Source organism: Benincasa hispida, chromosome 11 (assembly GCF_027475165.1).
Source record: "Benincasa hispida cultivar pf3 chromosome 11, pf3_genome.v1.1, whole genome shotgun sequence".
NCBI lineage: Eukaryota > Viridiplantae > Streptophyta > Magnoliopsida > Cucurbitales > Cucurbitaceae > Benincasa > Benincasa hispida.
In genome coordinates, this window is record NC_143488.1 from 81058055 (window position 1) to 81070734 (window position 12680).

The window sequence follows — 12680 nt, forward strand, 5'->3', positions numbered from 1 at the left end:
CACATGCGTCCATCGCATGAAGGTTGCAGCTACAAAGTAATAACCATGATAGAAGGGTGATCGCAAGGTTGGTGGAATGCGATGGTACTTCGGAAACCAAGCATGAACGCATACCTTGAGAGTATCAAAAAGATGATGTTGACATTTCACCTACCACGCTGTTAGTAGCAGAGATTCAGAGCAGGTCCATCGCGACGTTAGTGATAGAGATTCAGAGTGGTGTCATTAATGCTGTCAGCGATTGAGCTCTATAAATAGAGCCTTAGAGCCCAAATTCAAGGCATCCGAGCTTCTGCCTTAAGGCAGATCCTTGTGATCATAGATGAGAACGTGAGAAGACATTCTTTAAGAGTTCTTCATTCCTTCAACCATTCCGAGTGACGACCGGAGCTTTGCTGGAGATAAATCTCGAGACTACTCCACCGCTCTTCCATGGCACCACCGGCATCCTTGACACACATCTGATGGAAGCAAGAGATTGCCTAAATCTAGCCCTCCATCTCTCTTCTATCTCTATATTGTATTACATTTTGGCTTAAGACATTAATACATTTTGTAATCAATGCATATCTTTATTTCCTTCGACTCCATCTTCATTTACTTCTTCTTTATCACCCTTTACTTTCATTGCAACAAACTAAGTAAGATTGCAAGAGTATCGCATACTCAATCATGCGACATAGACATATGAAGAATGTAGCAAACCACCAAGAGGTGTGCATTGCGCGGGTATAGTGAGTAAATCCTCTTTGCTTAGTATGAGGCTGTAGCAATGCTTGTCTATGAGCTAATCAGCGATGACTAACTGCCCGAGAGGGTAAGTAGTGGAATTCACTAAGTAAAGTAAGCACTATTCCTAGAGATAGGAATAATCTTATGCTCAAACATGCTTTGTGTGATCATCTTTTCTTATGAGTGCATCATTCATCATTTGGACGTACTTGGGAGAGTAGTCTAAAGACCAAATCTAGGCTTGAGAGAGTCAGATTGGATTGCATAAGCAAGAGTAGAAACTTAGGAATAAGTTCTATTTACTATTTACACAAATGCGCCCTAGAAATAAGATATGGTAGTATGCAGTCACATTGTCTTATGTGTGTTAGATCGCATAAGCAAGAAAAGAGACTTAGACATAAGTCTTATCGATATTTATGCATATGCATCGCATGCGTCCTAGAAATAAGAATCGTATATTTGTGTATAGCATGATCACATAACTTGTGCTGGCTGAGGTTGCTCTTGCGATCAAGCTTAATGATGTGGTGAAGTTATATCCTCCACCATTTTATCTATTTTTCCATGCATCTTATTACGAGTTATCAGTTGTCGCGTCTCTACTAACTCTCACAATCATACTTCCATTGCTTAATCTGTTTAGTTAGGAGTAGGAGTAGCACATAATCCTTTAACTTCTTTATTCTTTCATTCTTCGCCGCAAACACATTACTTCGCACATTGAGTTACAAGTCCCTGAGTTCGATCTCGGATCATCCCGAGAAACTTGCGATCTCGTTATACTTGGCGAGAAAGCAAGAAAACTTGTGGCACGAACACATGATCATTGCATTTATTCTTAAATGCATATTGCATATCCCTTAGTCCAACGCATGACCATCAATGCATGGAGATCAACATATATCATAAGACGCACGCATATTTATTTTCCATTTTTTACGCATTAGTAATCATCCTTCCAAGTCCCATTGATCCTTTGTCTTCCTTGCCTAGAAGTTTGACCAATCTTCTCCTTCTCACTAAGCATGTTCATCAATCCCCACTTCAATCGCCCCATGCCTCCTCACACTAATCGACACTTAAGCCCCATTCCCCATCCACCTTTTGAAAGATCACCTCCTCCCCTACTTGAACATGACCCACACAGTTTGGGTGTTGACCCCTCTCGCTAGCCCCAACCTAAAGATGGTGAGAAATTGGGTGTACACTGCAACCTCAACCATCACAACTACCCTCATCTTCCATCCTTGTTGAACTTAAAGCTTTCCTCTCCCACAAACTTACATCCATCCGACAATCCCCTTTTGAACTGCACCATGACACCGCCACCTTGCGCTAAGCCCTCGTTAGAGTGTGGTGCAACCTTTTCACCCTCCACCAAAACCAGTGCCTGCAGGCTGAGAGAAACCACGAGTACTTCAATTTCTTAACAGCTTACCTGCATGGCTCAATTGTCCCTCCTCATCTTCATCAACCCTTGCGATTTTCTGATTCGCAAGGTGCTGCACCTCAGGATCTGCAACACAATGATCCTCCGCCAAAGCTATAAAATTTGGGGGTGTTGTTTTGGAATGGTTCCTTTCTCTCCATTTTTCTTGTGACCGTCTGTTTCCCATGTATCTTCTTCTTTACTATACTTTGTGGCATATTAACATTTAATGAATTTGCATGTTTTTGCACTCATTCTGTTGTCTTTACTTATCTTTGCCTTATGACTTTTATAGCTTATCCCTTTGAAATTCTTTTTAATGTTCTATCTTCTTTTACATTGACGAATTAGCAACTGTGATGACCCTTATGTATTTCCTTATCTCATCCCCAACGAATCGCATGCTTCTTTCTATCCTAGTAACTTCTTCACTGATTAACAGTCTTACCTCTTATGCGCGCAAGCCTCTGCTCAACCCTCTTTTTCAAAATTTTTGAATACTTTGTTTTTCATCTTTCTTAAAGTGCAATGAGGACCTTGCCATTCTCAAAACTTTGGGAGTGGAAGAGGTATGAGCAGATACGTTCAACTTTTGCTTTGCTTTCCCATAAACTATTTCATTCAGAAAAAAAAAAACAAAAAGAAAATTTTAGTAATAAACTCCATTGTCAGCGCAAGGGAAAAACCCAATCTAATAAGATTTAAGTTGAGAAAGGTACTTACCAGTAGTTGGATACTTCGCATCACACCCATGAAGGTAAGCCAAAATGAAAGTAGGTCATCAGGATCAATGCAATTTAAATATCATCACATAAAGACAACGCCACTGTCTGACAAGAGTTAAAACTTAGCCAAGATAAAAGTTGAGTTGAACTTGAGACACAACCATAGTTGGATGCTCACATGACACCCTAGAGGCAAGCCAAAACGAAGGGTATAACCAAGTCCAACACATCGCCTACAATTTGAATAAGTAAAACATAAAATATTCGTAGCTACAAATGAATACATTTCAGAATGAAAAAGGGATATGAAAGTATTTCAAATGAGGAAAATATTTTTTAGCAAAAGTTTTCCGGATTCAAGAATAAGAAAATATTTCCTTGGAGAAGTGACCGATTCAAAAGAAATAGGTGACTTGAAAAAGGATTGTAGTTACTTATACACACTTTGAGAAGCTAGTCAGTGCAATGTTAAGATGTAGGGTAAGCGTGAATTTCCTTAGTATAAGATATGCTTGAGGACAAGCATTATTCTAAATTTGAGGGTATGATAACTTGTAGAAATATAAGTTATTATAGCCTTTTTATTCGAATAATGAAGGAAGGAAAGAAGATTATGTGTCAATCATACATAGAATTCATGCTAAATATCAAACTTACGCTAAAGTATCTCAAAAGCACCTATTGATCGCATATGATGAGCATATTGCACCAAAAGTATTTATTTTGCAGATGATCGCAGGAGATGTCACATGCCTTGATCTTTCAAAGAACAAATAGGCAATCGCATGCCTCAGGATCTCTGAAACTTTACCAACGGGTTTTCTATCAAGCTTCCAGGATGTTGACCATGATTGCAGTGTTAACATTCATACCTACCGCATCAGACGATGGGGACTGATCATAGTGGGAGTCTTATTAGCTCTAAAAAAGAGCTAAGTTTATGACCTTAACTTTACTATTTTTCGGTAATCCTTGTGTCTATTTGTCTTATTTTGTAGAAGAATTGATCCCATGGAGCAAGAATGTTGAAAAGATGAAGAATCAAAAGAAAAGAACGAAAAATCGGGAGTCGAGTGCACCCAAACGGAGCTGAGATGACAAAAAACCAATTTTCCCTGTTTCAACATCGCAACGCTCATCAATAGCCTAAGTCCAATGCTCGGTCGCTGCTTGAAGGCAGTAGGCTCAGGTGTAGGGTAGTGTTGCGATGCTATTCCGAGCGTTGTAACATTACAAAGATTGACAATGCTACCGTCGCAATGCCAGCCCAACGCCTCAACTTAACGTTATAAGGTAGAATGGGTAGCGTTGCAATGCTCCCCTAGAGTGTCGTGACGCTACGAACTTTGACGGACTTCCCCTTCCGCGTGCATGCAACTGAGCGTCAAGCCAGCATCGTGATGCTTCCTCAACGCTTTGTACGATACCGCCGGAGTGTTGCAGCACTCTTCCTAGTGTCGTGACACTACGAAAAACTTATAAATGGGGTATTTTGGGTTCCAGCAGAAAGTGTGAAGAAATTTAAGAGTTTAGCCCGGTTTTGGGAGAAATTTCAATCGATTTTTTGTGTAATTTTCCCTATAGTTAACCTTGTTTCTCCATTAATCATTGTAATTCCGTTATGTTGATGTGAGGCTAGGTAAATTTTCTTGGGATTAATAGTATGTTTTGATTCTTGAAGGATAGATAGTTGATGTGTTTAGTTATTGTGAACCCTTTGAAAAGATTTAATCGATTCTTGATAAGATTTCCATGAATTGATCTGACAAATTAGTTTATCGAAATTCTTGTTTGAAAATCATCATAGCCTATGCATATATTGATTGTACTAGTTTTCCAGCTTGTAGTATGTCTCAACAATTGAACCTTTTTGTAATGCAATTCAATTTTATTTGTATGTCGCTAAGAAGGGAGAGTCTTAAATCGAATTAATGCTAGTTTGGTTGAAAGGTTCACGAAATTAGTACAATTAACTAGTGCCTGATGATAGAAATAGAAAGCATGCATACTAATCCCAAGGTATTTCCATCGATTGAATTTAATCCTTTTTCCGTACTCATTCTTGTTTTCTTTGATTGTTTGTTAATTGATTTACAAAACTAACCAACCCCCCCCCCTCTCCCCCTCCCATTGTCGGAATTCTTAAATTATCCTAGCTAATCATTAGTCTTTCTGTGGATTTGATCCGAATCTTACCACTTTACTGCATTTGTGGTATAAGCCTTGAATCATTGAAACAAAACTTCCTTTGTTTCGGGCCCGCAATAGCCTCGGAACAAATCCCAACAAGGAATAGTGCATGGTTCTATAAATAGAGACTTGACGCTAAGAAGAAGAATGATCAGATCATTAGAAAATTTACGATCCAAAGATTTTGTGATTTAAGAGAGAGAAATCCAACTCCATCTTTTTCACCCTAATTCATCATCAGACCCTCACTGAAGCAAGAGTTTGAGAGGGCCTTCTCCATCTTGCTCAATCCTATCAACACCAACAGCCTAGATATTCACCTGTTGGGAGCAAAAAATTGCTACCAACTACCTCTTCACCTTATTCTCTTATCATTTTGTTGTTGTACTGCTTTACGATTTAAGAAATTATTCACCTGTATTCAACAACTATATCTCTATCTTAATATCACCATGCCTGTAAGAATTTATCAGCAACAAGAATCATTAAGCACTTCAATTCATTAATTTTGGCAGGATATAAAGCATGCTATTGCAGAAACAAGTGGGTTTCAAGATATACTTTTGTAAAACATCTTCAAATCCCGGTTTTCAACTGCAAACTTCTCCAAATCTTGTTGTAGACCACCTCAAAACAAGCTTGAATCTTGAGGTTTAATTAATTCTAATTAATTTAATATCAAGTATTAAATTAACTTTACACAAATCCACCTTCATATATTTAAATATTAATTCTCCAATTCCGTTCTTAAAAATTAAACGTGTAATTATATCTCGTATAATTACTAATTCCTTTAATTATAATTTGAACATTTCAAATTAACTTATCACGCTACTCTAGAGCTAATCCATTTACGAGCTAGAAGGGGGACCTCGCGGACCTACAGATCATGGGCTCCAACGATCCAAGATTAATTGGCTAAACTCATTAGACTGGATTAATCCCCATTCATTAACTAATGGGTCACTCCACTAAAATCCATAGTTGAACTCCCCTCACTCTAGATATATTATCACATGATTTAACCATAATTAGTAAGTCGACCCTTCACAGGTTGTTCGTAATAACGGCTAGGTCAAATATCTGTTTTACCCTCGAGATTACTTCTTGTTCCTTAAGTTCTTACTGATCATCTAATGAACAACTAGTTTATGATCCAGTCACTAAACCAAAAATCTCTCAGCCCAGTGAGAGGATGGGGTCCCTTGTTCAAGACCTGGATTCAGTACTTGAGAGAACAACTTTTCTCCTATCCCTAAATCGGTAGGCGTGAATTCCATCTTGTACCCTATGTCCCCAGCTATCTATTTAGTCTTACCCCTGAAATGGGAGGCTTATTGAGTCAGCGTTGTTAAGCCAACCCTCACCTATGTAAATCTAAGGATAATCCCAAATAAACAGGAGTTCATAGTTGGCTTAGGATTAAGATCGAGTTACCTAGGTCATCTAAGTGAAATAGTCAGTCTTATACAATAAACAACCTTATAAAGTAAGAGTGACTTATTTCTTAGTCCGATCTTATGCAAACTCATTGCATAGGACGCCCCCACTCCTCATGTCATAACATGTATGAATTAGGATCACTTCGTTTGTAGTACTTTACAACTCTTTATAATAACTACAGAGTAGGCCACATCCCATAGTGTTACCAAAATAAGGCACCCAACCTTATTCATATACTATAGATCATTTTAACTATTTACTCGAACCTGATCCACTTTTATGTCTCCACATAAAGTTCAAGTACTCATGTAATAGTCATGGGTCTTAGTTTATTGGATTTAGACTTTCATGTATACAATTTATAAAATCAACATTAAGTTTATTGACTATAGAAAATGTTTATCATTTTACAAACTGCGAGTTTTAGGACATAAAACCCAACAATGTCTTCATTCATCATTTCCTCTATCTTTTCTTTCATCTTAACCTTTGCCATGAGCCACTAATCTCAATGGGTAAAGGGGAGGGTTAATATCATGAGCTAAGTAGAATCTGAGCAAGTTATCATGTTTGCTTAATGTATAGTCATTTAAATGCTGGCCTATGAACACTCATAGAGACAAGTAGCTATAACTAGCATCTTGAGAAGGAAAGTAGTTGTGTAACTCGTTAAGTAAAGCAAGAAGTATTTCTAGAGATAGAAATAACCTTGCGCTCATAACAACTTCATTCACGCATCATAGAGATATGATAAGTGTTGCTGGCCACCGAAAGGTGTGCGATAATTGGAAGTTGTGAGCTAGGATAAGTTTCTGCAATAATGCTCAGTGATGCAGTATTAATCTTCTCCCAGGCCCTAACCTCTCCATACATTTTACCTTCACGTTAAGTCTGATGTTTTCTACAATCTCTATAAGTTATATCTCACGAGCATCTTTGCCAGATTAGAACTGAGTTAATCACATGTTTTCAACCTCATTCTTATAAATTTGTAACTCAACCCATACTCATACTTATCTGTCTCTATTGGTACAACCCGTGTTCAACCTTAAGACACCCTGAGAAACTCGTAATCAGGTTACACTTGGCTTGAGAACGAGAAAACTTTTGATCGACGCATACTCATTGCACTTAGACGCATAATATTAATAACACAAATACATCTTAGTGTAGAATAAAAAAAAAAACGCATATTTTTCAGTGCAACAGACACAAACTTACAGACTTGAACAAAAATTAAATGCCCCAAAAAAAAAAAATACAACGGGCCCTTACATTTTAATCTTAATAAAACATAAACTAAGTGCCAAAAAATGTAGACATACAATTTTGCGAACCTTTCATTCAAAATTCAGATTTAAAACCCACCTTTCTAAATCGATTTTTGTTTAAAAATTGTGAAGAATGAAAATGCAAGAAATTGGCTCTAATACCAATTGCAGAGATCGAATCCCGAGCGGAAGCATAAAAACGCCTTGCATTTTGAAATTCGATTTTAAAGAAACAAAATACAACAAACTAAAACAGAATAGAAGAGGATAAACATCATAATAAGCATACATTATAAAGGAGAAACAAAAGGGATGAAAGATTCTTACTTTTGTAGATTCCCAAACTTCTCGAAATTCCTCTTGTTCTTCATACGAATGTCTTCTCAATGATCAAAAACAACACCACAAGAATAAACTTGTTAGTCTCTAGGATTCTAAGAGTTGGATGAGTGGTCTCTAACACTTGGAAGAGGAAGTGGTAGGGAGATTGTAGAAAGAGTGTCGAGAAGAATTACCTTGGAGGCTAGGGTGTATTTTTGCACAAAATGAATATTTGCCCTAAATGGACTAATAGGATTAATTTATATAGAGAATGGTTTACCCTTCTCCAAGTTCCTTTTTCACCCTTGATGCCAATTAATTAAATGACCCTTTATTTAATTAATTGACACATTAATCAAATAACCACATATTAGATCTAATTTTATATATAGCTAATTAATTAATTAACATACAAACATCACATGTTTATTTTCTTCCACCTCTCTAACTTTATAATTAATTAATTTTTCATGAATATAATTCACATGAATTAGATATTTGAATCTCATTCAAATATTTCTCTCTAACATAATTTGAATTATAGATCACATCTATAATTAATTATATATTAATCACATTAATATATAATTTCCTCAATTGATTTGAACAATTCAAATCATTCCTCATTAATATCCTTTAGTGAGCTAACAAGGAGACCTAGTGGACCTACAAATCAGAAGCTCCAACGATATAAGATTAATTGGCTAAAGTCATTAACAAAATTAATCAATATTCATTAACTGTGGATACACTTCACTAAAGATTCATAATTGCACTTTTCTCACTACATATATATTCATGTGTCCACGGATATAGATCAATAACAACAAGTTAGTCCTTCACGAGTATTCGTAACACCAGCTAGGTCAAATTATCATTTTATCCTTGGGTTACCTCTGTATCCTTAAGTATTAGTGCTCCTTTAATGAAAAACATGTTTATGGTCCAACCATTAAATAGAAACCCAACGAGATGGTAGGGATCTTTGTTCAAGTCCCAAAGATACCACTAAAGAGAACACTCATCTATTTACCCTAAAGTTGGGAATGAGTGAAATCTATCATGTATTATTATGTTCCCAGCTCTCATTTGGTCTTGTCCCCAAAATAGTAGGCTTATTAAGTCGAAAAAGTGGCCACTCTCACCCATACAAATCAAAGGACAATCCCTCATGAATAGAAGTTCATAATACACTCAAGATTAAGAATAAGTTGCCTATTGAAATAGAAACCTAACCAATCAACAGTGTTACATCTAGTGGTTACTATTTCGCGGTCTGGTCTTATGCAAACTCATTGTATAAGATACCTTTATTCGCATGTCACCTACACCAACATGTTGGATCATTGCATTTGTATCAAATACAAAGTGGGTCGTATCCATAGTGTCACCAAGATAAGGTACCCAACCTTATCCCTATATTATAGACCCTTATAGGTTGTATCTTGAACATTGATCCATATATATCTCCACATATAGTTCAAGAATCATAAGACAACCTATGATGTTAGTTTATTGGATTTGGGGTTATTAAGACAAAATAGAATACAACACAATCAATAACATTAATTGAAATAACATCGATAATTGATAAGTCTTAAAAAGAACTATATTTTGCATGTGAAATCCCTCAATTTTATACTATTAATTTGCTTAATATCTCAATTTTATAGGTAAAATAGTCCCGGGAGCACTTTCAAGCAATTAGAAGAAGTTTGGAGCTAAAAGGATAAAAAAGGAGCCAAAAATTACCTAATTAGAAGAAGTCACGATATTTGCCCTTTTGCCATCTTTGAAGCAGCGTTGCAACGCTAGAAAAATACAAAGGCCCGACGCTGCCTTGATGCTAGAAGACAGAAAGCAACAAAATTCTGAAAAAACAAGGCTACATCACAATGCTAACCCCAAGCGTCGCAACGCTCCGGACATTGACGGAAAAATAAAAACTTGTGCACACGCATTCGCACAAGCAAGCGTCGCAATGCTATGACCTGCAGCTAGTTTTTTAAAAATCAGTTGTTCAACGAATTTCATTAGTAAGAGAGAGATTAGTTTTGACTAATTGGAGAACTTTTCTCTATAATTTTTAAGAGAGATTTCCATAATTCTTTCAATCTTTGTACATTTTCTTAAGATGAATTGACAACTCAATTTTAATTGATTTTTGTATGCAAAATTACATGGCTCTATAGCATAATTGTACTTAGGTTGCAAGAACGAGTAATTTTGATGGAAAGTTTGGACTTCTTTTCCTATTTTCTTGAAAAGATTTACTACTTTAGAACATATGCTTGATTTTAGTCTTTTTAATTTCAAGAATATCATAGTTAAGAAAACCCAAGAAATGCATGTAATTTAGGAATTAAATGGAATGTATAGGAAGTATTTATGAACTAAATTAGGGTTAATTGACCAATTTAGGTTAATTGGCTAATTAGAGCATTAGGGCTTAGCCTTAATGAACCATGAAACAATTGAATTGCATGAAATCAATTAAGTCTATGATAGAATTAGGTTAATCTACATAAAATCCCCAAGATCCTTTTTCCATTGAAATTCTTACATAATTTCTTTTATACCCTCTCTCATTAATCTCATTACCAAAAATTCTTATCAATTCTTGTTTTACTCTAACTTAGCTTCTTAAAAATCAACCCCCTCCCCTCTAACAATTTGGATTTCAAAGTCAAATTTTCCAATTAATAGAGGTTCCCAGAGGATCGATCTCACATTTCCACTATTACTACATGTTAGTATTAGTAGTTATGTGTGTTTTACAAATTTTATTTGTTTTGGGTTAAGTTGAACTAACAACATCATTTTTAGTCTGAATAATAACTCTTTATTGATGACATCAATTAATTACATTTACATCTACGAGTTTTAGGGCATAAAACCCAACAAACTCCCACTTGAACTAAAACGCTAGTTAATGGCCTGTACATAATATCAAAATCCAAAACAACGGGAATATGATAAATAAATACAATAAACTAAAGCATTCATATACCCATTATACATCTTCCACATGCCTTAGATTATACAATGTACATGTCGCAGACCTATATTCTCTAGAGGACTCTTGAACACTTTAGCCGAGAGAGCCTTTGTAAATGGATCAACAATGTTGTACTTCGAAGCAATCTTTGTGATGATCACATTTACTCGTCATACAATCTCGCGTAATAGGTGACACTTCCTCTCATTATGTTTTCTTTGTTTGTGGCTATGAGGTTTTTTAAAGTTGACTACTGCATCATTGTTATAGTATAAGGTGATAAGCAAGTCCATGTTTGGAACCACTTCCAAATCACTTAGGAACTACCTGAGCCAAACTGCTTCCTTTGTTACTTCACAAGTAGCTACATATTCAACCTCTATAGTGGAGTTTGCAATGCATCCTTGCTTGATGCTACACCATACTATAGCTCCTCTGTTTAGGGTAAACAATGATCCTGACATTGATTTCCTATAATCCTTGTCAGTTTGGAAATCAGAGTCAGTGTGTCCCATAAGAATCATATCCTTAGCTCAGTACATCAGATTGTAGTCCCTAATTCTCCTAAGATATTTAATGATGTTCTTAACCACAGTCTAGTGTTCTAACCCTAGATTGGACTGCTACCTATTGGCTATTCCCACTACATAACAAATGTCTGACATAGTGCAGAGCATAACATATATTAAGCTACCTACAACTAAGGCATAGAGAATATGTCTCATATCCTCAACTTCTTGAGGTGTCTTAGGACACTGTTCCTTAGACAAGTGAACCCCGTGCCTGAAAGGTAATAAGCCCCTTTTAGAGCTTTTCACCGAATATCGAGTCAACATTTTGTCGATATAAGTTGCTTGAGACAAAGCTAGCGTTCTGTTCTTGCGATCCCTAATAATTAGGATCCCAAGTACATATTGCGCCTCTCTTAAATCTTCATTTGAAATTGGGTTGCCAGCCATTTCTTAATATCAATAAGGAACCCTACATCATTCGCAATGAGTAGGATATCGTCCACATAAAGTACTAAGAAAGCTACTTTACTATTGATGATTTTCTTGTAGACACAAGGTTCATCAATGTTTTGATCAAAACCAAAAGATTTGATTGCAGTATCAAATTTAATGTTCCAAGATCTGGACGCCTGGTAAATGGATTGATTCAGCTTGCAAACTTTTGCTCTTGACCTTGGGCTATGAACCCCTTGGACCGAGACATAAAGATGTTCTCTTCAAAATTTCCATTTAGAAAGGCAGTCTTGACATCCATTTGCCATATCTCATAGTCATAATATGTGGCTATGGATAAGAGAATTCTTATAGACTTAAGCATAGCAACAGGAAAAAAAGTTTCCTCATAGTCAACTTCTTCCTTCTGGGTATAACCCTTTGCTACAAGTCTAGCCTTAAAGGTTTGTACCTTTCTAGTTGAAGAAATCGAATTCCCGCGGAAGCGTGTGAATGCCTTACATTTAGACATTCGATTTTTATGGGAACAAAAACAGTAAAATAAAACATGCATTTGTAGGATAAACATCCAAACAAAAACTATAAGCATGCTAGAAAAGAGGA